Here is a 27,487-nt window from a genome sequence, read left to right on the forward strand (position 1 = left end):
CTCTTTTCTGACTTGCCTTTCATAAAGGGGATGCCTCCACCTGTACTTCCCAGTTGTCAAGGAGACCAAAGGTGCTAAGCCATTTGAGCTCTGACAGTACCAATGTCTCCTGAGCTGCGCCCACCGCTGGCCAATCACATCCAAACTCCCTCTTCCTCCTCAGCTACTCCTTCTCCGGTTCACTTTCCCCTCTCACAAATTTCATTCAAAGGCTTTTTGATCTCAGGATGAGTCCCCCTAGGAATCCTTGTATACATCAAACTGCATTTTTTATAATGTTCCAGAGACAATGTTATCTCTGTTTTGACCCCAAAACAATGTTGGGCTTTTTTACTGGAAGGAATACAGATTATAATTGTATTTCCCTGTAATAGTTAAATCTTTTTAACAGACAAATTATACATGATAGCTAGCTATTCAGCATGGCTTAAGAGGTCCCAACTTGTCAATCTCAAACCACCTGCCTTGCCAGCTGTAAGTATATAATATTTTCTAATGTGTCTAGATTATAAACATTCACAAATATAGAAATTTTCAAAGAATGAGACAATGTAATATATATTATCAAAGATACACCAAAAGATAATTTTAGATGAAATAAATATTTGCTCCCATTATATCAATTGCTGTCTTTGAGCTGTAAGATTTTGTCATATCTAAATGTCAAAAGATATTTTATTAACTTGCCAGGATATCAGTTCCAATGAGACAGCTAACTGGTGATAAAGAAAAGCTCAGTTTCCATAAGCCCAAAGCTTTTACACTGACAGATTAATGCAAGTTTTCAACTTTTGTGAGGCTAGCTTGGACACTATCAAAATTAATTACTGAGTTTTTACTGCAAAAATCTTAAAAGCAAATGTAAAGGTATGTTATATATAACAATAAGCAAATGCAAAGAATTTGCTTTTGCCTACGTTTGGGTAGTCAACCACATATGAGTTTACTACATTTGGTGTCTAGTCAACATTTAAAAGGTTTTATGGCGTGTAACCTAATGAGGTAGTTAACATTATGAAATCTTGTATATTTGTCATTTTTTATCTTTAACTAAATTCTGGACTCTGAGGGTTCTAATTCTATTTGGCACAGCAGAAAACTTCATTCCGAAAGAGACCCTCACATTCATAAGTGTAAGAAAATAATGCCAGAAATGTTAATAGGATATAGAATTCCATAAGATTGGAGAACATGAGTATCTTCATTGTTCAGTGATCATCATAAACTACAAATCTGAGAGTTTCTGCAATATGTATAGTAAGTTTATAAAAATATTTCCCATACCAAGCTTCTTTCTAAAATCATATTGCACAGATTCAAGAAGTACTTGAATTGTGTTCTGCTAGACTACAAAATGCGGGGGAGATTATAAAGGTAAAACCCACAAAATTATATAAGTCATTTGTCAAGAATTAGGATTGGAGCTGGCAAGAAGTAAGAGTGTTTATTAAGCAAGGATTGGGGTTGGAAATGATTGCATAGTTACAAGGGTAGACCTTGAGACTCTGAGGTTGCAGCTGGCATCTGCTAGCAGATACTGTTTTGAGAACAGCTGGTGATGTCCTTGAGTCTGATACAGTTCAAAATATTCAAGCTCTCAGTAATACAGGAACGTGTCTGAAACCACATCCACCATGGCCACCTACTTCCATTTTGGGTGCCTGAACCACAGTTACTCCATTTTGATTTTTAAATGCATTCTTTTCTTTAATGGTTCAAACAGATGCACAGTGCATGTTTAATAGGCCACAGACAGGCTGTTTTGGTTAGCCAAAAGTTCAAGTTAAATCATGTATAAGCCAGAATGACTTCCCCATACCTCAATATGTGAAAATTTCTTCCATCAATACAAACTTCCAGTTATGAGATGAATAAGTTACAGTGTTCTAATGTACAGCATAGTGAGTGTAGTTAATAAGACTCTGTGTACTTGAAATTTCCTAAGACAGTAAATCTTGTATTCTTACCACAAAAGAAAAATGGTAACTATGTGAAGTGATGGATGTGCTAATTAACTTCACTGTAGTAATCATTTTGCTATATATGTATATGTTAAACCATCAGGTCATAAATCTTTAACAGATTACATTGTGCAACCTAAATATATACATTCTTTAAATTGTACCTTAGTAGAGCTGGAAAAAAATTTTAAAACCATAAAATTATATTGCAATGTCAAGAGAATGCATTTCAATATTTTGTCTTCTTTTAGAAAATCAAATACTTGGGAAAATGTAGTTGAACGTTTTGGAAGTAGATATTGAATTCAAAAGTACATTTTCCACATTTCTCAGGAAAAGTACAACATCTTATTCCTGAATTACTACTTTCTTTATAGAACAGGTTTGTTAATAATTGATTCTACCAAGCAGTCAGTGGGAAAAGGTATTGTCCTCTGTCTGCTGTCTCACTTTTCGTGTCAAGGAGTCTTCTTTCATGGATCATGCGTACAACATGGTCGATAATGAAATGCCAAGATGATTCTGGGAAGCAGTATATGAATGACTATGATCACGTTGTGGGTAATTTAGCAAAGACATTTGGAACTTGGTCATCACAGAGGCTAAAGCAAATCTCTCAATATTTGAAGGAGCTTAGTTTTTTCAGATGTTGCTTTCATAGGCGTTTAAGATTGAAAGCAGCTTTGAGAGTCAAGTAGGAGAAGGAGCCAGTCATTTCTCTCAACCTAATCCACCTGCCTGGACTCCAGAAGTTCAGGGTCAGGGCTCAGACTTGTAACCACACAGAGTTGTGTAAATTTTAGGCCATTACAATAAATAAGGAATTTTTTCCCTGTAGCAATTGTACTGTTGGAAATGGAGAAGTGTCTGATTTTTTTTAAAAAAAGAAAGTTTGACTATGCGTGCCAATTTTCTTTACTTTCTTTTAGGGAAAACTTCTTGGAAGATGCATTTCAAATGTTAGCATCTTTAAAAGAGCAAGTTTTCAATTAATGTATTTAACATTGGTATATATGAACTAATATGTGTACATGTGTCCAAGCTTATATTTATCAATAGCCTGATATCCCTCAACAATTGAAATTGTAGTTTGCGTATTTATTGGCACTTCTAACTCCCCTGCTATTAGTTTGTTTAGCTACTGATATATTTAGATAGAAAATTTTTCTTACATTTTATTGCAATATAGCTTAAATTATGATAAATATCCAATTTTTAGGTGTACACCTCATTAATTCTTGCAAAGTTAACACATGCATGTAAAACCACACAGATCAGTGTAGACAGCTTCACACATACCTCCTCCCAGACATCACCTCCCAAAGATCCATACTAATTCACTGGCTTCTGTCACTATCCCCTAACTTTGAAATTTTTATAAATGGAATCAAAAAGTATATATATTTTTCTGTCTACCTTCTTTAACTCAACATTGTCTATGAGATTCATCCATGCTGTTGCACGTAGTTATAGTTCATTCTTTCTCTGTTTTCTTTTGTTACAGAATAGAGATCAGCAAATAATGACCTATGGGCTAAAATTGGCCTGTCGCTTGTTTCTGTAAATAAAGTTTTATTAGAATATAACCATTGCCATTCATTTATATATTGTCTAAGGCTGTTTTCGCACTGCATTGGTAGAGTTGAGTAGCTGTGTTAGAGACCACATGAGTTCCAAAGTCTAACATATTACAGAAAAAGATTTCTGACCACAGCTGTAGACTGTTCCAGTGTATGTGTATGTATGTGTATGTGCATGTGACTATCTATTAATGCTAGTGGTAATGAACATTTGGCTCTCCCTAGTTTGGGACTGTTACAGATAATATTGCTGTGAACATTCTTGTACAAGTCTTTTTGTGCACAAAATTACACATTGTCTCTTGAGTACTTACCTAGAATTGCAACTGTTGGGTCATAGGGCATGTCCATATTCAACTTAGACTGATTCTGCCAAACAGTTTTCCAAAGTGGCTGTACCCACTTACCCTCCACCAGCTGTGTATGAAAGTCCCATAAACAATTTAACACTCGATAATTATCATTGAGTAAAAGTTAGAATACATAAATCATCGTTCAACTCAACACAAACAACATTTCATGTAATAGCCTTTAATGAAGATCACGATTAGCATTTATGTAAACAAATCATCACGTTGATAATAGTAGCAATAAAACAGGTACATTTAATTTTTTGATTATCAATGAACATTAATGAGATGATGGAGTTTGTTGCTTAAACCAAATGAACAGTTATTCTTTGTTGACCACTTGGAATTAAATATCCCACAAATGATCCTAACAAGTCCTTCCCCGCCTACAGCAAAACCCCAGTTCATAAATAAAAACTCTTTTTTGTTGAGATAAATAATTTCCTTTTTTTTTTCTTTTGCTAAAAAATACACAACTATCATTTTTACAGATCTAAAGTTATAAAATAGAAGTTATACTAGAAAATTATAATTACAACATCTAATTCTGAAAAATCAAGAGGCTAGTCCCTCACTATGAAATCACATGGCCATAGTGATTCGAAGTTTAACCCTCATATGTTGTTTTCGTGGGTTTTATTCACGCTTGCTTTAGGAATGAAGCAACAAATCATTTTCATTTTGCTCTTTTTGTTTGTTTGTTTGTTTTGCGGTACGTGGGCCTCTCACTGTTGTGGCCTCTCCCGTTGCGGAGCACAGGCTCCGGACGTGCAGGCTCAGTGGCCATGGTTCACGGGCCCAGCCACTCCGCAGCATGTGGGATCTTCCTGGACCGGGGCACGAACCTGTGTCCCCTGCATTGGCAGGCGGACTCTCAACCACTGCGCCACCAGGGAAGCCCCATTTTGCTCTTTTTATGAGTTTCTCTCAGTATTGGGTATGTCCAGGTGGAGATAGGAAGATCACCATTGGTCAATATCAGAATTGAGTCAAATGAGAGAATTATAATTTCCCAATACTCAAGAAGTGTTTTTGGCTACGTGGATGTTGGGATAATGGATGATTTTTATTTCCTTCTTTTTGTCTCTCTATATTTTTCAAGTGTTCAACAAAAATTAAGCATTCATTTTGTAATAAGAGAGATTTTAGGCAGTTTTTCTGATTTCTAAGGATACAAAGATTGTTTTTTATTGTTGTTTCCTTTACTAAAACCTACACCTGACAAGTGCCAAACTTATTCTGGTGGCGAGCTAGACATAGATGAAGAGGTGTTTGTAACATGAACTGTGCCTTGGGGTAACCACTACTCCGTTTGCTACATCTCGGAGATGGGCTGGGCTCTTACTGAATTCTCTCTCACAGAGTCACCTTCTCCCAAACAAATGGACTTTCTGAGATCAGCCATTCCCTTTGCAGAATGCATGTCATCCCAGCAATCCTGTGCCTTGTGTCACAGATTAAAGTGCCATCCTATACAGCACAGGGAACTCTGCTCAGTACTCTGTAATGGCGTATATGGGAAAAGAATCTAAAAAAGAGTGGATATAGGTATATGTATAACTGAATCACTTTGCTGTACACCTGAAACTAATGCAACATTGTAAATCAAGTATACTCCAATAAAAAAATTTTTAACTAATAATAAAAAATAAAGTGCCATCCCTTGAAACACAGCCCATGAAATAGCGCAGAAGTCGCCAAACAATATGAAAGTCAAGTAACTGAGGTTTGTGGTTCTGTGGCAAATGGAAGCCTTCCAGAACAAACACACTAAAGAGCCCATTGCATCAGGGATGGGAGAGAGCTCATTGCACAGATGCTATAGAACAATGCAGAACAAAACATTGTGGAACTTCCTTAGGTTCTCAGAATTATAAGATGTAACATACACACAGATACACATGCATGCAGGAACATACACACACACACGCACACACACGCGCACACACACACACACACACGTAGTCTGCCTTCACCCCAGAGATCCCCTCGAGGTGGTACGAAGAAGTGTTTCAGTTATTTCAAGAGAGTGCAGCTTTCATTAGGCTAAAAACGCACAAAGGCAATTGCCCATTTCCAAGTTCAAGATCTCTATTTTGTTCCTATCTTCTCAGCTGGGACCCAAAAACCACAAGGTTTTTGTCTAAGGGAATAAAGATATGTAGGTAGTTATTTTGCACCACCAGTTAGTTTACTTGCAGTATTTGGAGAAAAGACAAGGAGAAATGTTTAATGGCTCTGAGTGTCCTAAAGTCCGTCTCAAATAAAGGAACATTCTGCTGATGTAAAGCTATTTAAAGAACTACATATATACGGTGGTTTTCCAAATGTGAAAGGTTGCATACGTGCGTGTATAATTTTTAGTGGTAGGGAAAAAGTTTACTTGGTTCATCATATTTTTCTGTATTTCACAGCTTTCCTACCATCAGCATGTGTTACTTTTATTTATTTGTATTTTTTTGGAAGTGTGTGTGTGTGCGTGTGTATGTCAAGTGTGTATTACTCTTATAATAGAAAAACATAAACATAAAAGAAGGACCTTAGGGCAGTGAAGATACTCTGTATAATGGTGGATACATGTCATTATAAATTTGTCCAAAGTCAGAATGTGCCACACTAGGAGTGAATCTCATGTAAACTTGGAACTTTGGGTGATGATGGTGTGTCAATGTTGGTTCATTGATTGTAACAAATGTACCCCTCTATGGGGGATATTGATTATGGTGGAAGTTATGTATATCTGGGGGGGGAGGGGGGCTGCTGGTAACTTTAAAAACATTAAAGAGGGGTAAAAACACATGGGGGGAGGCTGAAAGCAGTGTGTAGTGGTGCTTCGGCAAGCTCCGCAGAGGCTCTCAGAGACTGTCCAGGGACAGGACCTTGGTGTCAAGCTTTTCTGAGAACTAAGAGACAGGCGAGCCTTTGTTCAGGCTCTATCATTTACTGTCTTCTCACAGGCAGCTTAAAATGTGTTGTGACCCCTTTAGCAATCCATCTGTTTTTCAAATAAAAAGGGTTTTCTGGGTTCATTTTTAAAATGTGTTGTGACCCCTTTAGCAATCCATCTGTTTTTCAGATAAAAAGGGTTTTCTGGGTTCATTTTTAAAGTAAACCATCCACTGGAAGGAAATTCAGTGACTTCCCTAAAAATACACAGCTTGTAAATCGCACCCATAACCGTTGTCTTGACAAAGAGCAGAGTTAAACGGTAGCACTATACTAAGATTTCTAATCTACATTTATAAGTTAATGATTAGGGAAGAAAAAATTGTGTGACATTTTGCTTATAATATGAACCTGGTTAATCCAGAGTTTATAAAACATAATATTGTATAACTATATGATCTGATAATGCTGATTTGTCCAACAAAAATAGGTATTGAGTACCTAGCAAGTGTGTATACTCTGCTGTGCACTAGAAAAACAGCAGTGAGTAAAACAGACAAAACTCCTTACCTAACACAACTTAGATTCTAAGGGCATATGAGGGTGGGGGATGGGCTGTAAATAATATAAATCTTATATTGAATTTTAAAGATGACAATGGAAGAAATTCTACTAAGGAAGAAATAAGGCAGGGTGCCTATGAAGGGTAGGGTAAAGATGGTAAGGGTGGAAGCGGTGGTGCAGATTTTAACTAGAGCTGACAAAGCTTCCCCCGAGGTGAGCATAGCCAGGCTCTGCAGAAGAGTGTCCTGAAGCAGCAGGCAGCCTGGACAACCCAAGGAGCAGAGGGAGAGGAGTGCGCAGAGGCCCAGGGACGAGGAAGAGAGCTGAGAGGTCCTGGGAGCCAGGTCCTTGTGAGTCATTGTGAGGCCTCTGGATTTATTCATCCGGAGAGGAGGAACCATCAGAAATTTTTGAGCACTGGTGTCACATGAGCTGACTTCCGTTTTAAAGTACTGGATATATTATGTTCGTTTTAAAAAATAACAAAGTAAGGAAAGAGTGGTTTTGGAGAAGTATATTCCCATTGTCCTGAAATGGGTACTTGAAAGGATGTATTTAGGAAAATAACGATGAACAGATTTAACACCGTATGTTATATACATGCTCCAAATACGTGAAATGGGTAATGTTTATCTAACTTAGAAAGTTCAACAAGAGGAACTATCACTTTAAAGTGATTAGGATTTAGAAAAGAAAGGTAATTGGCAATCTCACCTCTAGAAAATTTTCCCTCCTTAAGGGAGTTCTTTCTTTATTTAACTTGTCCTTAGAGTGGCTTTTCTTTTTTTTTTTAATGGAAGGACCCATCTCTGTTTTGTTTCCCTCTTAGACTCTTTACTTTCCTAAATAGTAGCTTAGAATCATAGTTAATGGTCTACTCAGGAAACCAGTTTCATTAAAAACCAAAGGAAAGGGAAAACTCTCCTTTTTCTATTATCTTTAAAAGTGTTTGCATAATTCAAAAAGAGTCATGTACCACAATGTTCATTGCAGCTCTATTTACAATAGCCAGGACACGGAAGCAACCTGAGTGTCCATCGACAGATGAATGGATAAAGAAGATGTGGCACATATATACGATGGAATATTACTCATCCATAAAAAGAAACGAAATTGAGTTATTTGTAGTGAGGTGGATGGACCTAGAGTCAGTCACACAGAGTGAAGTAAGTCAGAGAGAGAAAAACAAATACCGTATGCTAACACATATGTATGGAATCTATAAAAAAAAAAAAAAGGTTCTGAAGAACCTAGGGGCAGGACAGGAATAAAGACACAGACGTAGAGAATGGACTTGAGGAGACGGGGAGGGGGAAGGGTAAGCTGGGACAAAGTGAGAGAGTGGCATGGACATATATACACTACCAAATGCAAAATAGATAGCTAGTGGGAAGCAGCCGCATAGCACAGGGAGATCAGCTCGGTGCTTGTGACCACCTAGAGGGGTGGGATAGGGAGGGTGGGAGGGAGACGCAAGAGGGGGGGATATGGGGATATATGTATACATATAGCTGATTCACTTTGTTGTACAGCAGAAACTAACACACCATTGTAAAGCAATTATACTCCAGTCAAGATGTTAAAAAAGTAAATTAAAAAAATAAAATAAGTGTCTACAAATACTAACAGAGTTAAGCAAGGCCCGAGAGTCTTATGGCAAAGAGTGGAGACACCGGGTTCTTGGAAGGCGGCGCACCCACAAGCCCCACCGTGCCCTTGACCTAGACTGGAATGTGAATGGCGCCCCCTGGAGTTGCAACGTGGGCCCTGAGAAGGAGGATGAAGTACGTCGTTACGGACTTGGCTTCTCTGAAGCCCACTTTGTCTGAGAGCCATGGACAGATGCCAATGTGTTCTTTGACTTATTCAGTTAGAAAATGAGAATATCATCATTCTTCCGCTCCCATTCACTTGAATTTTACCTCAAAAGAAAGATGTGTGAGAATTTCTTAAGACAAAACAATATAACGTAACTCAGAGAAAGAGTCCCAAAACACAATATACAGTTGTCCGTTCAGTTCAGCCAACAATAATTGAGCATCTACTGTAATCCTAGAACTAATGCTTCGTAGCAGAGATAGAAAGAAATAGTGATGTCCCCCTTCCCCAACCTTCTTATTTTCTAGCATTATACCATCCACCCCTTCAGCTCTAAAGCTAAAGGCTGTAGTAGCAGAGAATGGGACATGATTGGTCCCTTCCCTGCAGTGGCATTTTTCTTAAAAATGTGTGGCTATTCATGGACACACATCAGCCCAGGACCTGGCCATCCCCTCTGAGTTGTTTCATGCTAATCCTGGTGAAGCACTGATGGGCCCAGAAAACTCTAATGGATGTGTTAAATTGAGAGTCCAGAGACCTGATTTCATGTCCTGCCTCTTCCCCTAAGAACTACGTCACAATGTCTCTCTGTCTCAAATGCCTTGTCCTTCAGATGTTCCGAACAACCCCCTAACCAACTCCTACTTTAACTACATTGCTTATGAGTTTGAAGATAAAGTGGTATGAGTAAAGCACATGGGAAAAAACAATTGTCTAGACCCAGGTAAGGTAGTTGAGTGAACTAGCTTTTGCTGTAGTTTACCTTCAGTGCAAGATAACTAATTGAACAGACTTGCCATCACCAATATTTCAACTTTCAAAAAGCTGAGACAGTGATCTGAAGGAGGCTGTCTTGAATCTGGGGTCAGAAGTGACAGCATTTCTGCCATCGGGCACTGCCACTAGCAGACTTGGCCAGCGAATATCCCTGGAATAAATTTCCTGATTAACTTTTTAGGGTCTATGTCCATATTTGTCCTTGTTAAAAATCACCAATGCTTAATTTGTATTCAATTGAATGGTTTGGCTTATCTCTCTTTCCAAAAATACACATTGATGCTGTAGGAAAGCTTTTGGCAGAATGAACACTGGGATAAAGAAGTAACAGCAAGAGATCACGTGAGAAAAGACATAAGTGAGAACGAAAGAGACCCAAGGCCACTTGGGCTGGACCTGAAGGCCCCCTGAGACTGCAAGTCCCCAAGCCCCCAAGCCAAGGTAGCTGAGAAAAGAGAAAGTCAGTGACTTCTGAAGAAATAGTCTGTTCAGAAGACTTGGCAAGAATACTATGGCTTTTGAAGAAAGGCCTGCTTTTGACCACACTGAAGCAGATTTAAATTCATATTGAAACAAATGACTCAAGAATCTCAATTTAAAATGGCCTCTTCCTACGCATCATATACACGTATTAAAATATGTATTTTTCTAGGGATAGCTTTAAAAAGAACCTTCTCTGTAAGGAAGAGCTAATCAGAGCTCACTGGTACTTAATGGTATTTCGGAATCTTCCTTGGCTTGTTAAAGAGCAAAGGGGTCTCACAGATCAAAAGATAAGGTCACTAGTTTGTAAGCACAGCTTGAAATGTTGCTACCATCTGTGCTGAGTTTACTGCCAAGATCTTATAGTAAGATCGGAGTTTTAAAAGTTTCTTAGATTTCAAAACTTCAAGTTCAGAAGTTCTAGCTAGTAACTACCGTACAATAAAATCATTATTAAGCCTATATTATTTCACGTTGTTTTGGAAAGTTTAGTAGAAGCTGCCTGTTTTATCATTCCTAGCCATTCTTAATGTACTGTGTAATGGAAAATAACCCCATGGCTCTTCCAATGAGGAAGGAGGGGAGATGGGATGAGAAGAGAAGAAAAATAACCCAAGTGGGATAATTATGAAGAGTGGTAAATTAGTAAAAGGCCATGCTGTAGTCAACAGTAGCCTGAGTGTTTACTGAAGAAAATAATTAATTGAATCAGCACCAAAACAACGACCTATCTTGTACCAAAAGTCTAGATATTTATTGTTTCAGCAAATGTTTATTGAGTACCTACGACGTGCCAACCATTCTTCTCTGCCTAGGAGAAAATAGCCATGAGTAAAGTAAGCCAGATCTCTGATCTCGTGAAGTTTACATTTGATTGATGGAAATAAATAAAAATTACGTAAACGCATACTTACTCAATTTCAAGTAGTAATAGAGACTATGCAGGAAAAACAAAGCAGGATAAGGAGGATACAGAGTGACATGGAGGAGGTAGCCTTAGAGATAGGAGAGATGGAGATAGGGTCGTCTCTAAGAACGCATTCCAGGCAGAGAGAGGGAGCCAGGAAGGGGTGGGAACAGCAAGGCCAGAGTCTGGAATGGGAAGAACAAGAGTAAGAGTGGTGGGAAGGAGTTGAGCTGGAAGACACACATGGGAGGTCCTGCAGGCTTCTCTAGGCCGGTGCTTCTCAAACTTTAAAATGTACACCTATCGCCTGTCAATATTGCTAAATGCTGATTTTGTGTCTGTTAAGTCTTCAACGGGGCCCAGGATTCCATGTATCTGACAAGCTCCCAAGTGATACTGATAGAGCTGATCTCAGGAACACATTTTAAGTAGCAGGTCTTTCATCCATGACAAAAAGGTCAGATTTTGTTCGAAATGCAGTGTTTTGAACAGGGACTGGCATAACATAACCTGTGTTTTAAAGAGGTCACACTTGCTTCTGTGCAGAAAACAGATTCTACGTGACCGCTGGAAACAAATGATGACACTAGTTCAAACAGGTTAGTAGTTTGGGCTAGGAAAGCTGTAGTGGGGTAGTGAGAAGTTTGGAATCAGGCAATATTTTGAAGGTTGAGCTGATAAAACTTAACTGATGCATGGGATGTAGGCAACAGAAGAAAAGAGAGAATCGTGAAGAGTTGGCCAAAGCAACTGGCTAAACGGTGATGCCATTGACTGAGATGGGAGCAGGAGGTTGAAGGGTCGAGAGAGACATGCGTTGAGGAGGCAGGTGTTCAGGACTGAATTGTGTCCCCCCCCCCCCGCAAATTCGTATGTCGAAGTCCTAACCCCCAGTGCCTCAGAATGTGACTGTATTTGGAAACAGGGTTTTTAAAGGGATAATTAAGGTAAAATGAGATTATTAGGGTAGGCCCTAATCCAGTATCACTGGTGTCCTTATACAAAAAAGAAATTTGGGGCTTCCCTGGTGGCGCAGTGGTTGAGAGTCTGCCTGCCGATGCAGGGGACACGGGTTCGTGCCCCGGTCCGGGAGGATCCCACATGCCACGGAGAGGCTGGGCCCGTGAGCCACGGCCTCTGAGCCTGCGCGTCCAGAGCCTGTGCTCTGCAACGGGAGAGGCCACAACAGTGAGAGGCCCGTGTACCGAAAAAAAAAAAAAAAGAAAGAAATTTGGACACACAGATATGTGTCTGTAGGGATAATGCCATATGAACGTGATGATGGCCATCCACAAATCAAGGAGAGAGGCCTAAAACAGACCCTTCCCTATAGCCCACAAAGGAATCAACCCTTTGATTTTGGACTTTAGCCTCCAGAACTGTAAGACAGTAAATGTCTGTTGGTTAAGCCACCCAGTTTGTGTTATGTTGCCATAGCAGCAAACTAAAACAGTAGAGGAGGCACTGTTTGAGGCAGACCCTATCTGGGCAGGAGTCGACTTTAATGACTGGGGAAGGAGCATTCCAGGAAGAGAGAACAGCACATGAACATGTGTGAAAGCCCTGACATGGGAATGGGTGGTGTCCAAAGGTAAATTTTATTTTATTTATCTATTCTTTTAACATCTTTATTGGAGTATAATTGCTTTACAATGGTGTGTTAGTTTCTGCTTTATAACAAAGTGAATCTGTTATACATACACATATGTCCCCATATCCCCTCCCTCTTGTGTCTCCCTCCCTCCCACCCTCCCTATCCCACCCCTCTAGGTGGTCACAAAGCACCGAGCTGATCTCCCTGTGCTATGCAGCTGCTTCCCACTAGCTATCTATTTTACGTTTGGTAGTGTATGTATGTCCATGCCACTCTCTCACTTCGTCCCAGCTTACCCTTCCCCCTCCCCGTGTCCTCAAGTCCATTCTCTAGTAGGTCTGTGTCTTTATTCCCGTCTTGCCCCTAGGTTCTTCATGACCATTTTTTTTTTGTTTTTTTAGATTCCATATATATGTGTTAGCATATGGTATTTGTTTTCCTCTTTCTGACTTACTTCACTCTGTATGACAGGAAAATTTTATTTTAAACCCCAGAAAGTAGTGACATGATTGAGTTGCAGGGTTAGAGTACAAAGATCCTTGGATCAGAATTCAAAAGACATAGTATGTTCTAAGTCTGCCACTTATTTTTTGCACGATGTTGAGGGAGTCCCTTCGACTCTCTGAGCCTTTGTTTTCTCATCAGAAATGGAAACAAGAGTACCCATGGCACGTACCCCACCAGGCTGCTGAGAGGTCCAAAGCAAATAAAAATACAAGTGAAAGTAGTTCACAAAAAGTACAAAGCCTTATGTAAGTGTGAGTTGTGGTGATTGGTTGGTTGTTGCCGCTGCTGTGGTTATTGTTTCCGCTCTAATAGAGACTGTGCTCTAATGCCTTAGTGAATGGACAATACGCACACCCCAGACATGCAGCTCAAGAGCCACGTGCCTTGATGTTATGAGGACACTCCAGAGCCTCTCTTGGCGATCATCAAGTCATCCATCTTGTTCTTTAGAAGCTAAAAAATCAAGTTCATGTGATTTTAATTATAACCATACTTTTATTTAAAGTGGGGAGCAACAGAAGATTGTGGTAGCATAAATCACTAGTCATCTAATCTCATTTAGGTTACATGAAAACAAGATGGAAATCTTTGAAGTTAGTGTGTTTGTTTGCTAAATCACTCCCCCTCAAAAAAAAAACAAAACAAAAACAAGAGCAAAAAATCACGTTACGTTTCTCAGAACTGTTTGGATGGGAAGTATTATTTTTTGTAGGAACTCTTATTTAAAAAATAATAAGTTCCGTGTCAATTCTATAAATCAGTACTCTGTTGGTTGAAAGTGAACCATTTTAGCTACCACTGTTGCATCAAATTATGCAGCTCATTGAAATAAGCCATGAGGTTTTCCTGAGCTTTGGTGATGGACTGAATAGAAAGGAAACCCAAGGCAGACAGATGACAGCTATGATGCTCTTGGCACAGTTAAGGTGGGAAGAGGGAGGGTATGGGGAGAGGAAGGCCCAGAAATTGCAATTAAAACAATTGTCCACTCCACCCAAGGTCTTGGGGGCTTATTTTAATCCCTTTAATATTGTCTTTCATCTTCTGTAATAAATTATGTTTTGTTAGAAGATGACCGTTAGAATTGTGACAGTTTAGTCACCTCATGGAGAACAATTACCAGACTGAGGCATCACCAGCGACTTCTGCTACCTGGCTCTTTGAGCCCCACTTACAGGAGCAGGAAGATGATTCAGTCTCCATGTCCAAGGGGTCCTCAGCCCCCGTGTGGAGACTTGGAAATTCCAAACTGGAGAGTGACGCCAATCAATGACCAAGACTAAGTCACCCCTAACATCTTAACAATATAGTGTTCAAGATAGGTTCTTTTCAGATACTTAGAGCAAGGCTAATCTGTAAACTAACTAACAATAGCTAACAATTACTGGACTCTTCTAGTTGCCAGACTGTGCAATGTGCTTTCCATGCATTATTTTTCATCAATCCTCAAAATAAACCTGGAATATTTTAAATGCTATCAATTTCCTCTCATTCAAATTGAACGAAATGTATATATATATATTTTTTTATCTCATCCTCTTTATCTTCCAAATACTAGATTTTCTTATTTTCATTCTATGGATGTTCACTTTGTCCCCTAAGACACTGACCCTGAGCTACCAGGCAATTACTGCTGAAAATTTTAGTGATTTATCTTCAAAGATGTTGCTGGTTAAGGTGAAAGAAATGAAAGTAGACTATTTCTCCCCAGTGGCTCAGATTGAACAAACTGGGAAATAGTCAGCATTGTATATGCACCGGTCTGGCTCTCTTTTATAGGCTGGGTGGTTGGGAAACGTGTGTCACTTCTTAGCAGGACGCTTGATAAAATAACAAGGCACTTAAATCCCAGAAAGTGTATTCTCAATATGTCAGGAATATGCGACAGACATTTCTTGTACTTGAACAAAATCAAGATTTATAGTTCTTTAACTACAGCTATATAATCACTGTTATCATTCAAGTCTAGAGTCCTCCTCGTGTAACCTTTTCTCGTCCAAAGATTCAAAATCACATCAATTCAATAAGCATGTGTCAAGTTCTTATTGTTTCCAAATATGGTGCTGCTGATTCTATGAGTGGATTTGCAAACCTCCAAATGTCCCTCTCCAGGGATGCTCCTGGAGATCACACACTCACATGCCTCCAGGCCAGAGGCGTGATGTATAAGAGTGAAACTGAGTGGCTTCAATACAAGACACAGTGGCAGCGCTGAGGCCACCTGGAGAGTAAGTGTCCCACCTGCAGCACGCAGCTCAGCTCCTGCACACGATGCCAGGAGGGAATGCCAACTTCACGTAGCCAAGTCTACGAGTTTTCCAAGAAAATCTGGAAATTCAGATATCTGTGCAAATACCCTGATTTGTAAATGATGGCAGGTCATGTCATTTTCCTTTCTTTTAAATACAATGCAGCCAAGTTCACTAGGCCACCATTTTGCAACTTCTGCTTTAGGGATTCTCAGGGGGAAGAGAGATGTTCCAAAATGTTTCTACCCCACTCCCCTCAAGGGCTTTTCCTCTCTGCTCTCTCACACACAGAGGGACATCACAAGAAGCACCTCCCTTCCACTGGGAAGGGTCTGAGCTTTGGAGAAAGTGAAAAGTAGGTCCTTTAAAGACCCAAATCCAGCCCCTTCCCTCCTGCCTTTGGATAGAGCCATATGTAATTTAACACCATCACAGACAAGAATGAGTGCAGGTTTGAATTTCTCCAAGGAGGGAGAGCCTTACAGTGTTCACATGCCCTTAACAGATCACTGTGGGGCCTCTGACAGAGACAAGAAAGTCAGGAGAATGAAAACAAGATCTCTATTTTCAATGTATCGGGCTCAAGGGAAAAGCAAGCCTTTCAAATTAAGTTTAAGAAATTTAGGGTAGATTTTAAATGAAATATAAGTCTCAAAATTACAGATTTGGGAGCTGTGAGAGTAGAGAAAACAATTAAATCAAGAGAACCGATATAATTCCCATAACAAATATGGCACCATCGCCAGGACTGGGATGGCAAAGAAATGGACCTGACCTAGACTCACAGTGGTGAGATATTACAGTAACCTACAGAGGATGTCTCCAACCAGGCAAAGGAGAGAATGGCGACAGAAAGCAGAATTTGGTAACGTTGGGAAACCCCATATGAAGATTTTTTACTGAAAAGCAAGGCTCAGAGAAGTCAGAAATGGTAGTGTTCTAGTATCCAAACCACGGCAGACATCGGAGAAATCTATTTATAAGGGGCCCTGAAAACAACCCATTTATTAAATCACAGATAATCAAATTACAGATCTTTCTCAACTTACAATGAGGTTATGTCCCAATAAACCCATCCTAAGTAGGACATGTTCTAAATCAAAGTGCATTTAAGGCACCTAATCTACTGAACATTATAGCTTTAGCTCAGCCTACCGGAAACGTGCTCAGAACACTTACGTTAGCCTACAGTTGGGCAAAAATTATTTAACACAAAGCCTGTTTTATAATAAAGTGTTAAATATCTCATGTAATTTATTGAACACTGTACTGATAGTGAAAACAGAATGGCTGTCTGGGTACAGAATGGTTGTAAGTGTATCAGTTGTTTCCCCTCCTGATTGCATGGCTGACTGGGAGCTGCCACTCGCTGCCACTGCCCAGCATCATGAGAGAGGATCTTCAAGCATATTGCTAGCCCAAGACAAGATCAAACTTCAATATTTGAAGTATGGTTTCTACTAAATGCATAATGCTTTTACACCACTGTAAAGTCGAAAAATCGTTAGCCAAACCATCATCATTCAGGGACCTTGAGTATTTTAAAATGAGTTTGGCATACTCATAGAAGCCAGGGAACTATGTAATCCCTTAGAACGATTTTTAACAAGAAGGAATGAACTGAATATTAATTCTTTCTGAACTTTTACTCTTTATTCCTTAGCTAGTGCTCTCCACAGTTCAACTTTTGCTTTCCTGGACCACTTGGGGAGAAGAGGGGAAAGGGGGAGCTTTGAGGGCCCTCTGGTCATCACCATAGTCTCTCAGCTCTCATAGTGGTCCTTAGGGGCCAATTTCACTGTTTCTCTGATGACTGCTTCTGGGAGCTCTGTTCCACACCTCTCACAGGGGAGACTCTACAGTGATAAGACACCTATTAGCAGGGCAGAGAGGAAGCAGGTGCAGCAGAGCTCCAGAAAGATGCAGGATTCTTTTTGTCTTTTTTTTTTTTTTTTTTTTTTTGGTCTCTGGAATTCATTTGTTATACTTTTCCCTGGATCATTTTAGATCTCTAGACTTCGTTTGTTATACCTTTCTCTGGATCTCTGAAAAGGCATCTAGACAGCTTAAACAGTGAAATGGGAAGGTTTCTTCAGTCATCTTTTAAACAGCAGCAAATGTTTCAGAGGTCCTGTCTGATTTCTTTACCTGGAGTTCAGTTCTTGGGCTATTTTCCCTAATTTGCTTTTTTTTTTTTTTTTTTTTTTTTTTTTTTTTGCTTTGGCAGTCAATTCCTCATGATTCTCAAATAGTCTGTGATATCCAAGGAATACAGTAATGACTTTGGCGATATCAGCATTACCATTCCCTTGGTTTGGGCTTCTTGCTGGTTCACCCAGGCTATATTAGGTCCTGAAATCATGTACTCTCTACCCATTCATTATCTAGAAGTCCTTACATATAAGCACTACATAATGGGCACTGGTGACTTTACCTAGCATTAGACCTCTATGAGCATGTTCAGATACGGAGGAAGAGAAATCTATCCTCTGAAATCTGTGTATTCTAATAGAGCTTAAGGTCAGCTTGTCACAACTATCAGTATTATGGTTAACAAGGGGGAGAAAAGGAGCTGAGATCAGCTAGGGCACAAGGACAGGCCCCTGCAAGAAGCCAAGAGGCTACATCGTGTAGTGCAGAGAGACAGAGTCATCCCGCTTCTGGTTAATCCAATGGCAATAGCCAACCCACTGGAGCAGACGAACAGTCTGGAGTATGGGGGAGGGACTCCTGGGAGGTTCATAGTATCAGTGATGACTATGGGATCATAGGTCTGGGGATCCAGCCCTGGTCATGTGAAGATGGGTGGACACATCACCCAGCTCCAAAGAAATAGGCTTGAAGGAATTTGATGAGGGGCCAGAATCCTTTTGCCCTCTGCTGGGATTCAGATTTGGTTACATATAGCTCCACCAAGAAAACTTGAATAGACTCAAATATCCAAAGACCCAAGCAGAAAACTAGTCAAACAGGCTTGCTTCTCTTGACATTAAAGGATGCCACCTCTCACTCACCCAGACCCTAAAGGTTATGCTCATCAAAGAGAAGGTAGCAACAGAGTAGCTTCCAGACCCTAGTCAAAGGTGAGATGGGTCTTCTAACGTGATTGACAGAGCTCCCATTGGGCCACACTGGGGACAGAGACCAATTTATTATCACTAAGAGCTGGTGAGGCCAAGAACAGGAGCAGTGAATAGGATGAGGTAAGAAACGAGAGAAACGGAGAAGAAAGTGGTGGGTAGTTTAAAAAACACTGGCCAACTCAGATGACCATCTCTCAAGCACTCCGAATTTGAAGTGGGATTGCTTGAGATTAGCATAAAAATGCACTTCAAAAGATTGAGAACAATACCTCAATTCATTAGTTCAGAAGGTCTGTGGAGCATTCACACATAATGAGTATATTATCGCTTGTGCCTACCTGGGCTAAATCAGACAAACCTGTAGTTATATTTTGGCCCCTACCTGCCTCCCCTTTCTAGACCCAACTCAGACTCATGCCAGCTCTATTTATTAGGACTCTTGGCCCCAAGTATCAAACATAATGCCAAGCTGGCTTAAGCACAAAGTAAGGAGGGGTTATTATAAGGACCCAGGGGGGCTTTGCGGAACTCACGGTTAGTAAGTCTTCTGGCCAGACTTGGAAGGAACTGGAAATAGGAATTAGAGAGCCTGTGTCTGCTTCTCTGAACCTCTGCTTCGTTTTTTTTCTCTTTCTGCAGACCAGCTTTCTCTGACTCTGAGGTCCACATGTTAGCTTCTCCGTCTCTCCCTGTCTCTTATTTGCTTTTGTCTTAATATATAAATACAGAGTGAGAATTTGATTGGCCCAGCTTGGATCCGGTGTACATCTCTTGCCCAATCAGGACCCACTAGGGGGTGGTTCACGTGTGACACCATAACTCAGAGGAATCCAGTCTTAGAGGCCCGTGCTTCTCAAACTTCAACGTGCATACAGATCACATGGTCATCTTGTTTAAATGTAAATTCTGATTAAGTCTGGAATAAGGCCAGAGATTCTGCATTTTTAACAAGCCCCCAGGTAATACTGCTGCTGCTGGTCTGTGATTCCCATATAGCAGTTATGGAATGTGGGCTGGAGCATCTCCCAATACAGTGACTCCATTTTTTTTCCCTGCAAAGTGTAGCACATAACTTCATGGCCTTCTTCTGGCCCCTGGGTGCTCATCTCCCCTTGTCATGGAGTGGAGTTTATTCAGGGGTGCCTGTCCTCTCTGAGAAGACCCTTATGTTCTCTAAATAATTAGTTTCTCACCATCCTCTAACAACTCACCTCATCAAAACTCCTAATCCCTAAGTGTTGGTTCTCACCTAGTTTTCATGGAGAAAAGAGATTTGATGAACCAATCCACATCATTAATGGTAATTTAATTGGCAAACATTGATCAAATCAAAATATTTAAGAAATATTTGGATATTTGCTTTTTTTCTTTAAGGGAATATGCTATATCCCCAAAGGAATGAATATCTAATGGAGCCATTTCAGTCACTGTGGCAAGTAGATAAAGAAAAACCGTGAGACAAGATAGGCACAGTGTTACCCATTGTCTCAAAATATCACAGGTAAAGGTGCACAAATTTCAGTTGGGGTCTACAAAAGCCATGGATTCTGGCTGGCTCAGCATTACCTACGGGGTTCTGAACCAGCATCAGAACCACGGATGGTAGCCAAAGAGACCTGGCTATGTCCCAGCTGAAATTATCCAGGTAATTTATGCAGAATCTGTCTCCTACATTCAAAACTACATTTTGATGTGCATAATAGCAGCTGAGCATTTTCAGGAGGAAAACCACCCACATTATATAAACACTCTGCCAGCAGAAGAATAAGGAGGGGCAAGGCTGTGCACCTGAATTCTTGGTCATTGCAGGGTTTAATATGTGTCTTAAGTAACTACTGAATTTGTCTTAAAGCCTGTTAAAAAAATGTTTAAGCCAACTTAAATACTTTGGTCATGGCATTAAACTTTTCTAAATAAGAAGTGCCTTCTTTTTCCTGTCTCATATCCGAGCATTTTAATGAAAATACTTCCCAACTATCCTATAGGCATTTCTCTAAGCCTTCCCAAATTCTCTGCAGACTCTGTAAGATTTCATTGATTCCTAAAGATAAAAATGTATTGATCTTCAGTATAAACACCTGGAATCCACTGCAAAACGCTCCAGGCATCCGTTGCCTCTTGCACCCAGGGGCCTGAAAATCTTGGAAGATGTCAGTTGCTGCCATCAAGACTCAGTGTTTACTCAAGTTTCTTCATTTCCCATACGTGTGTGCTTGCATGCCAAGCCAAGAGCATTTACTCCCGTCGTTAGTAACCTCTTGCAAAATAGACTTCCTCATATACTACAAATTCTGAAGGAACAGGGACGAAGCAGATAAGCTTGGTGTGTTTTTCTTCAGAAGCAGATGCTCCTGCAGTGTGTTTTTAGCAATTCTTTTATCCACCTATTAGACCAGCCGGAATGGGGGAAAGTGGCATGCTTTGAATAAGAATAAAACAATTGCAGGAAGATTTTTCATCAGCCAGCGTTGTTGATAAAACAGTCTGCTTGAGGTAAGGAGTGACGCATATTGGAGTCCCTGCCTAAGACATCAAGGTTATTCATCAGAAGACCTGGAAGCAGATTGTGATCTCCCAATTTTTTAAAAAAAAGCTTCATGTCATTCAGATGCTAGCACGCATTCAGAAATGATAGCTCCTGGCTACTGCTAACTTAGAACCTCCCAGACCATATTTCTATTCTCTTTCAAAATATCTTCATCTAATCTAAGACATACAGACATTTTCAGTTTGAACAGTTAATTCCCCTGATTACAGAAATTGGTTGACAAATGCTTATGTTAATTTACCAGTTAAAGGGGCCCATGGGATGAATGACCAGTGGTGTCTCACATGGCATGTGGTGGCTTTTGTACAGACCCAGTCCAGGGCCCTTCCAGGCCAAAAAAAGAGTATTGAATTTTCATATAGAAAGTAAGATTTAGACTGGGGTTTAATGTAAGAAAAATGAGAAGAGCAAAGATGATTCCTTATTGCAGTTGTTACAAACCTGGGCTCTGGAATCAAACATGAGCTTGAATTCTGATAACAAAGTTCCTTGCTTGTAACATGCTGCGTTCGTCGCCTGCAATTATGGAAACAGTCACTGTGAGGGTACGCTGAGATCACGTGGGTGAAGTACAGAGTGGGCGCTTGGGGAGAGCTCAGAGCACTAAGGCTGGTGCTACACAGCTCTGATCCCACCTGCCTAGCTTCACCCAGTCTTCACCAATCCTAAGGAAAACAGAACAGAAACAAACAAATAAAAATTCAAAGGTTACATGGAAGGGAAGATGGGAGGAGCTTTGGAGAAATTTCTAGACACTGTCATCCCCTTAGAAGCCATGGAATGAAATTAAAGTCTTCCGTAAGCAAACTGGACACCACCACCCGTTTCACCTGCCCTTTTGCTACCAGGCTAACCCTGCTTAAGCACCAGACTTTACACTTTGATCATTTGCATTCCTCTCTCTGTGACTGTTCTTGAAAGGAAAGAGAGTGTCGTGTTACTGTATTTGCCACAAATTCAGAGGGGAAACCCCACTGGGAAATTAACAAAACCCTCCAAATAGTTTGGTTTCCCCTATTCAGCCACAACTGTCCTATGGTGCCATCTGCCCTCCTGGCTGAGCTGAACCAAGCTGTTGGGGGCCCCAAAGACCCCCAGGCTGCAGCTTTCTGCAGTTGGGTAGGAGAGAAAACTAGAAGTCTTCAGACAGTCCCAAAAATGTCACTACTCTGGGGGATCCAAAGTATTCTACCATTTTTCTAGATTGGTGGAGAAATGAAAATGGATGGGGAAGAGGGGGCTGGGAAGGAGCAAAAAGATTAGTCCAAAGATTCTCTTTCACATCTCGAAAGGGAACGATTTCTTTGGACATAGACTCCACTTTGGCAAAGTTGCTGCATCAAAATAAAAAAGTAAAGTTGCTCTGGACAATTTTAGTTCATCTAACCACATTACTTGCATCCACACAAAAGATAAGACAGATAAACATAGTTCGGAGTGCCCAAAAGTATTTCTGTCCCCTGGATGGATTTGGAATGTAGGAAAGATAGAACCAGTGATCTTTTAGCTAGCTCGAGTCAAGCCTGGCTTAATCCTAAGCATTTCATATTCAGAGCAACTGAAGACTTCCTCAGTGCACTGGCAAGTTTATGGGTCAGAGAAGCACCCTTGTTGATAGTCCTGATCAGGGCAGCAGCACACAGGGGCCACTGAGCCCTGGAGAACAGCTTTTCCATCTCCGGATCCCGGATCCCGTAGAGCAGGGTGTTTGCAAGGCTTGTCGCTCATAAAACCCCTGGGATCCAGTTACAATGCAGTTACTTCTCTAGCAGAGATTTCAGCCTTGCACGTTTTAGAAGGTACCCATGCTGCTCACCAGAGACCCTGGAATCAAAGCTCTGTTCAGTGTCTGCTTCCTCGTCGTCGCTGAAGCTTTCGAATTACTGAATCTGCGGAGAAGACAAACCTAGCTTGTTTTGAATATGTGCAGGGAAGACTGGCTGATGGCTGCGTGAGCTGCCTTGACTCGTTTACCAAAATATCTCTAAAATGAGAGTAATTTCAGTAACTGAGATGATGACATTTTCCTTTTCGCCCTCTCCTCTGAGTGCATTGTGTGAAAATGTCCAAACCAAAATGCTCTTCCTGAACACTGCAAAATGGTGGACTTTGGGTCAATTTATTAATATAGTTTATTTAAGGGAAAACATTTAGAAAAGTGTAATGGCAACCAAGTTAAGCAAGCATTTTACAAACTGGATACTAAAGAAACTTGATCAAGCTTTGCTTACAGAACAGGACCAGGCTAGTGTTTAGGAAGTTAAAATACGGTTATGTTTTCAGTGTCGGCATCCTCACTTGATGGCTCCAAGCAGGGTGACACAGGTACTCTATTCATATTTGATGCTAAATATGCCCTGGACAGCTCCATCTGCCAGGTCTGAAGAACACAGGAGAAACGAGAACAATACAATCACAATTCTTTACCTGCTTATTTTTCCCAAATCTCCTTTATGTGGTGAGCCTGTATTCATGTCAATTTCTTGAGGAAGCTTCTTTCAGAAAGGGGTGTTATGAAGGAAACAAATTCTGAATGTTGATGTTCCAATAAAATGTTTTATATTATTCGTCAGAGTTCTAATCATTAGGATAGCCTATTTTTTCCTCCCAAAGTTCCAGTCTATCTCAGACCAAGAATCTGATGAGGCTGACCACAGTTTGGGGGAGAAGAGAATAAAATATCCCCATTCTATGATCTGCCTTATCTTAGGGACAGTCTTGTTACATGTGGAGCAGAAGGGGTGAGAAGAGGAAACAAGATTGTTGTTGGTACATTTACCTCCAAATAAGTTTACTCTGGAAACTTCTAGGAGGGAGCTATGATAATCCTGTAAACTTGCTGCTCTACCTTATTAAAGGAGGGTGTGTGTAGACCTAATATCTTTGAAGTAATAACTCTGTCCAGAATAGGTTATCTTTACTAGTAACTGAAACTTTCCCCGCAGTAACAAAAGTGATCCTTAACCTTGTAACAGATCTATAATGGCTGACACATTTAGAGGAACAATCATGAACAGAGTTTAGCCATTTTTAAATGACTCAGGATCATAGTCTCAGCTCAGGTGAAAGTTGGTCAGAATTGCAAGGAGTGCCTCTGAGTTAACGGCAAGGATAAGGTGATGCCAATTCACAGGAATTGGGGGCACAATCCCTCTGGAATCTGTACTGAGTGTGAGTACCAGGCCTCCGACTTGTGAGATGAATGGTGTGGCTCCCGGATTAGATTATTGGGGATTTCCCTGTACAGTTAATATTAGAGTCCAACACTATGTACACGTGCATTGTATCTGTAACTGCAGTGTGTAGAGGCAACCAGACCTGAGCCTTCCCTCCTTGGACGCCCGCAGACAGTGGTAGTTGAGTTAACTTGCATATGACAGATCCCACTTGTTACTGGAGATGTTTATCTGCTCCCAAGGTAGGCTGCGTTCATGATCACAGTGATGACAGCTGGTAACCTGGTTGCAAAAACTACTCCCACTTCTTTCTTCCAAAGGAGAAAGAATAAGACACTTCAACTGAACAAGGTGCATTTCTCCACATAGGGTGGCTCATCTTTATGCTTTGATTCGCTAATAAATACATAAGAAGGTGAACATTTGCCAAGCAGGAAACAAACAATAAAGACATATGTGTGTGTGTGTATACATACACACACACATTTATTATGTAAGTGATAAAAGGGAAGGAAACTATATATCAAAGCTGTCTATTTTCAGAACAGTCATAGAACTTCAAAGTGAAAATTATAAATCATAAGCAAGATTTTCAAGGTATTTGTGTATTTTTAAAATTCAAATAATCTATTGAGTAAATCACAGTAATTTCACCAAGCAGTCAAAATTATATTTTCCCTCTCTTTTTAACTGTCTTAGTCTGTCTGGGCTGCCATAACATGGACTGGCTAGCTTAAACCACAGAAATTTATTTTCCTACAGTTCTGGAGGCTAGAAGTCTGGGATTGTGGTGCCAGCATGGTCAGGTCCTGGTGAGAGCCTGTCTGCAGAAGGACCCCCTCTTGCTGTGGCAGAGAAGGGGAAAGAGCAAGCTTTGTGGGGTCTCTTCTTATAAGGGCAGTAATCCCATAGTGAGGGCCTTATCTTCATGACCTCATCTAATCCAGTTACCTCCCAAACCCCCCATCTCCACATCCCATTGCAGTGGGGGTTAGGGCTTCAACGTATGGATTTGGGGGTCAGGGGACCCGATCAATCAGTCCATAACACATGCTTATCACATTTGCGAAGTACACAAAGTCTTAAAGAGGTACTATTCCCTGTAATATTATGACCGATCTAAGCACTCTAGATCATGTGGATTGATGAAAAGGAGAACTGCATCTAGAGAAAAGAGATTAACCAGCCAAAGTACTAGAAATCATATCATAAGCGGTATTGATGTTGAAGGAACCAGAGCTCTTTGAAGCTAAGAAGGAAAATCTGAGAGGACACAGCCCACAAGTATTTGTTGAAAATATTTGAAGACTTGCATATTGAAGAAGGACTTGACTTCTTTATAGTTTCAGAGTGGAATAAGTGGAAATTAGAAGGAGGTAGATTTTGGAAAAGTATAAGACAGAACTTTCTAATAAAGAGAACTGCCCCCAAATTGGATAGTAAGGTCTTCAGCGCTGAACTCATTCAGACTGACAATGTTCTTTCAGAGACATTCTAGCGGCAGAGTTTGAATCAGGCAGAACTTGGGACCAGATCTCTCCACAGTCCATTCTGACCCTAAGATGCTATGTTTTAAGAGCTCAGCCTTTAATGATAGTCTTTAAGTGATCCAAATATGAGTAGGAGAAAGAATATAAGGGCCAAATATACAATATTATTTTGTGTTAAATGAAGGGTAGGAGCGGGGATCCAAAATGTGCTCTTCCTTTTAGGGGTGCGCTTAGGATAAAGCATTCAAAGGAAATATAATTTTCAGACCAAGTGGTTGAAAAGAATTATAAACCAAGGAATTGGTTGATAATTAGGAAAAATCTCATCTCAAGTGAATCATGAGATAAGAGTTTTATTGTTGTTGTTTTGTTTATTTTGTTTTAAGGGCATACGTTTTGTTTATTTCATGAACTGTGTATTTTCTATGGAAAGGAAGGACGGATGGAGGTTCATGACCCAAAAAATAGTAACTAAGCCTGCTGTAAGAAAAATTAATCTCAATCTAAGCTAAGATTGGTCTGTCTTATCAGTTATCTGCCAGTACTAAGGAAACGTATCCCTTATGTAATCTTGCCTACTTTTAAATAATCGAAGTTCTAGAATAAAGCACCCGGTCTTTCTTTTTTTATATTGGAAATATATGAGTTCACTTTCTTCTAACAAGGTACAAATTAATTTACTCTCTCTTCTGAAAAATTCAGTTCTGTTTAAACCAACTGAAAATCCAACCAACCTAATGGATATCGATTAGACCTTGATAAAATGTGTGTGGTTCCAATGACTGAGTAAACTTACTAGAATTTGAAATAATGAAGACAGGACAGTATCTGTTTTATCCCTCACTGTATTCCTTCTTGTGTTTTGTGGTGCCCGCTACCAGGAGCTCAATACAAATTTATCAAATTAATGAAAAATTATTTTCAGAGCGCTAATGATTCAACTGATGAGGTATTTAAAAACATATCAATCAAATTCACACTAGAAAGTTGCTTCAATTACAGTGGTCCATGTTGGTTTTTCAAGAACTACCCACTTGGTGCATCATCCAGGGCCTTTCGTTTCTTTCTGTTTTCCTCCTCCTGTTTGCTGTTGCGTTATTGCATGAGCAGCAGATGTCTAATAAGATGTGAAATTCAAATTAGATTTGAATTTTGGTTATGCCTCTTCTGAAAAGTTCAGTTAGATTTAGGGGGAAATTTACTAACAGATTCCATTAACGGAAGAAAGTTTGCTTCATTGAAATGCTTGTGGGTCAGAAACAAAGGTTATAAAAGGCAAAAGCATGGATAATACAGATTATATAGGGAGTGCATTGTTGCAGACTATGGTTACAGTATGAAAAAGAAATTGAAACGAAAAAATATGCATTTGAATGCCTTGAAGTGAGAGAATAGAACACACATTCTCATTATATGAAGGTAGAGAACTCAGTAAGAAAAAACTTTGGCCTGGGAATAGGAACCCTAGGTTTTTATCAACACTTTGGGTGTCATTTAGCATCCTGGACCCC

General features: G+C 40.1%; 1 protein-coding gene across 3 annotated transcripts in view; it reads left to right on the forward strand.

Annotated features, from left to right (window-relative positions):
- Positions 1-27,487, forward strand: part of PDE7B (phosphodiesterase 7B) — a 334,476-nt gene that overhangs the window by 122,851 nt on the left and 184,138 nt on the right. The gene's annotated exons all lie outside the window — the stretch shown is intronic.

This window comes from Monodon monoceros, unplaced genomic scaffold, assembly GCF_005190385.1.
Source record: "Monodon monoceros isolate NGI ecotype Baffin Bay Population unplaced genomic scaffold, NGI_Narwhal_1 Super_Scaffold_15, whole genome shotgun sequence".
Lineage (NCBI taxonomy): Eukaryota > Metazoa > Chordata > Mammalia > Artiodactyla > Monodontidae > Monodon > Monodon monoceros.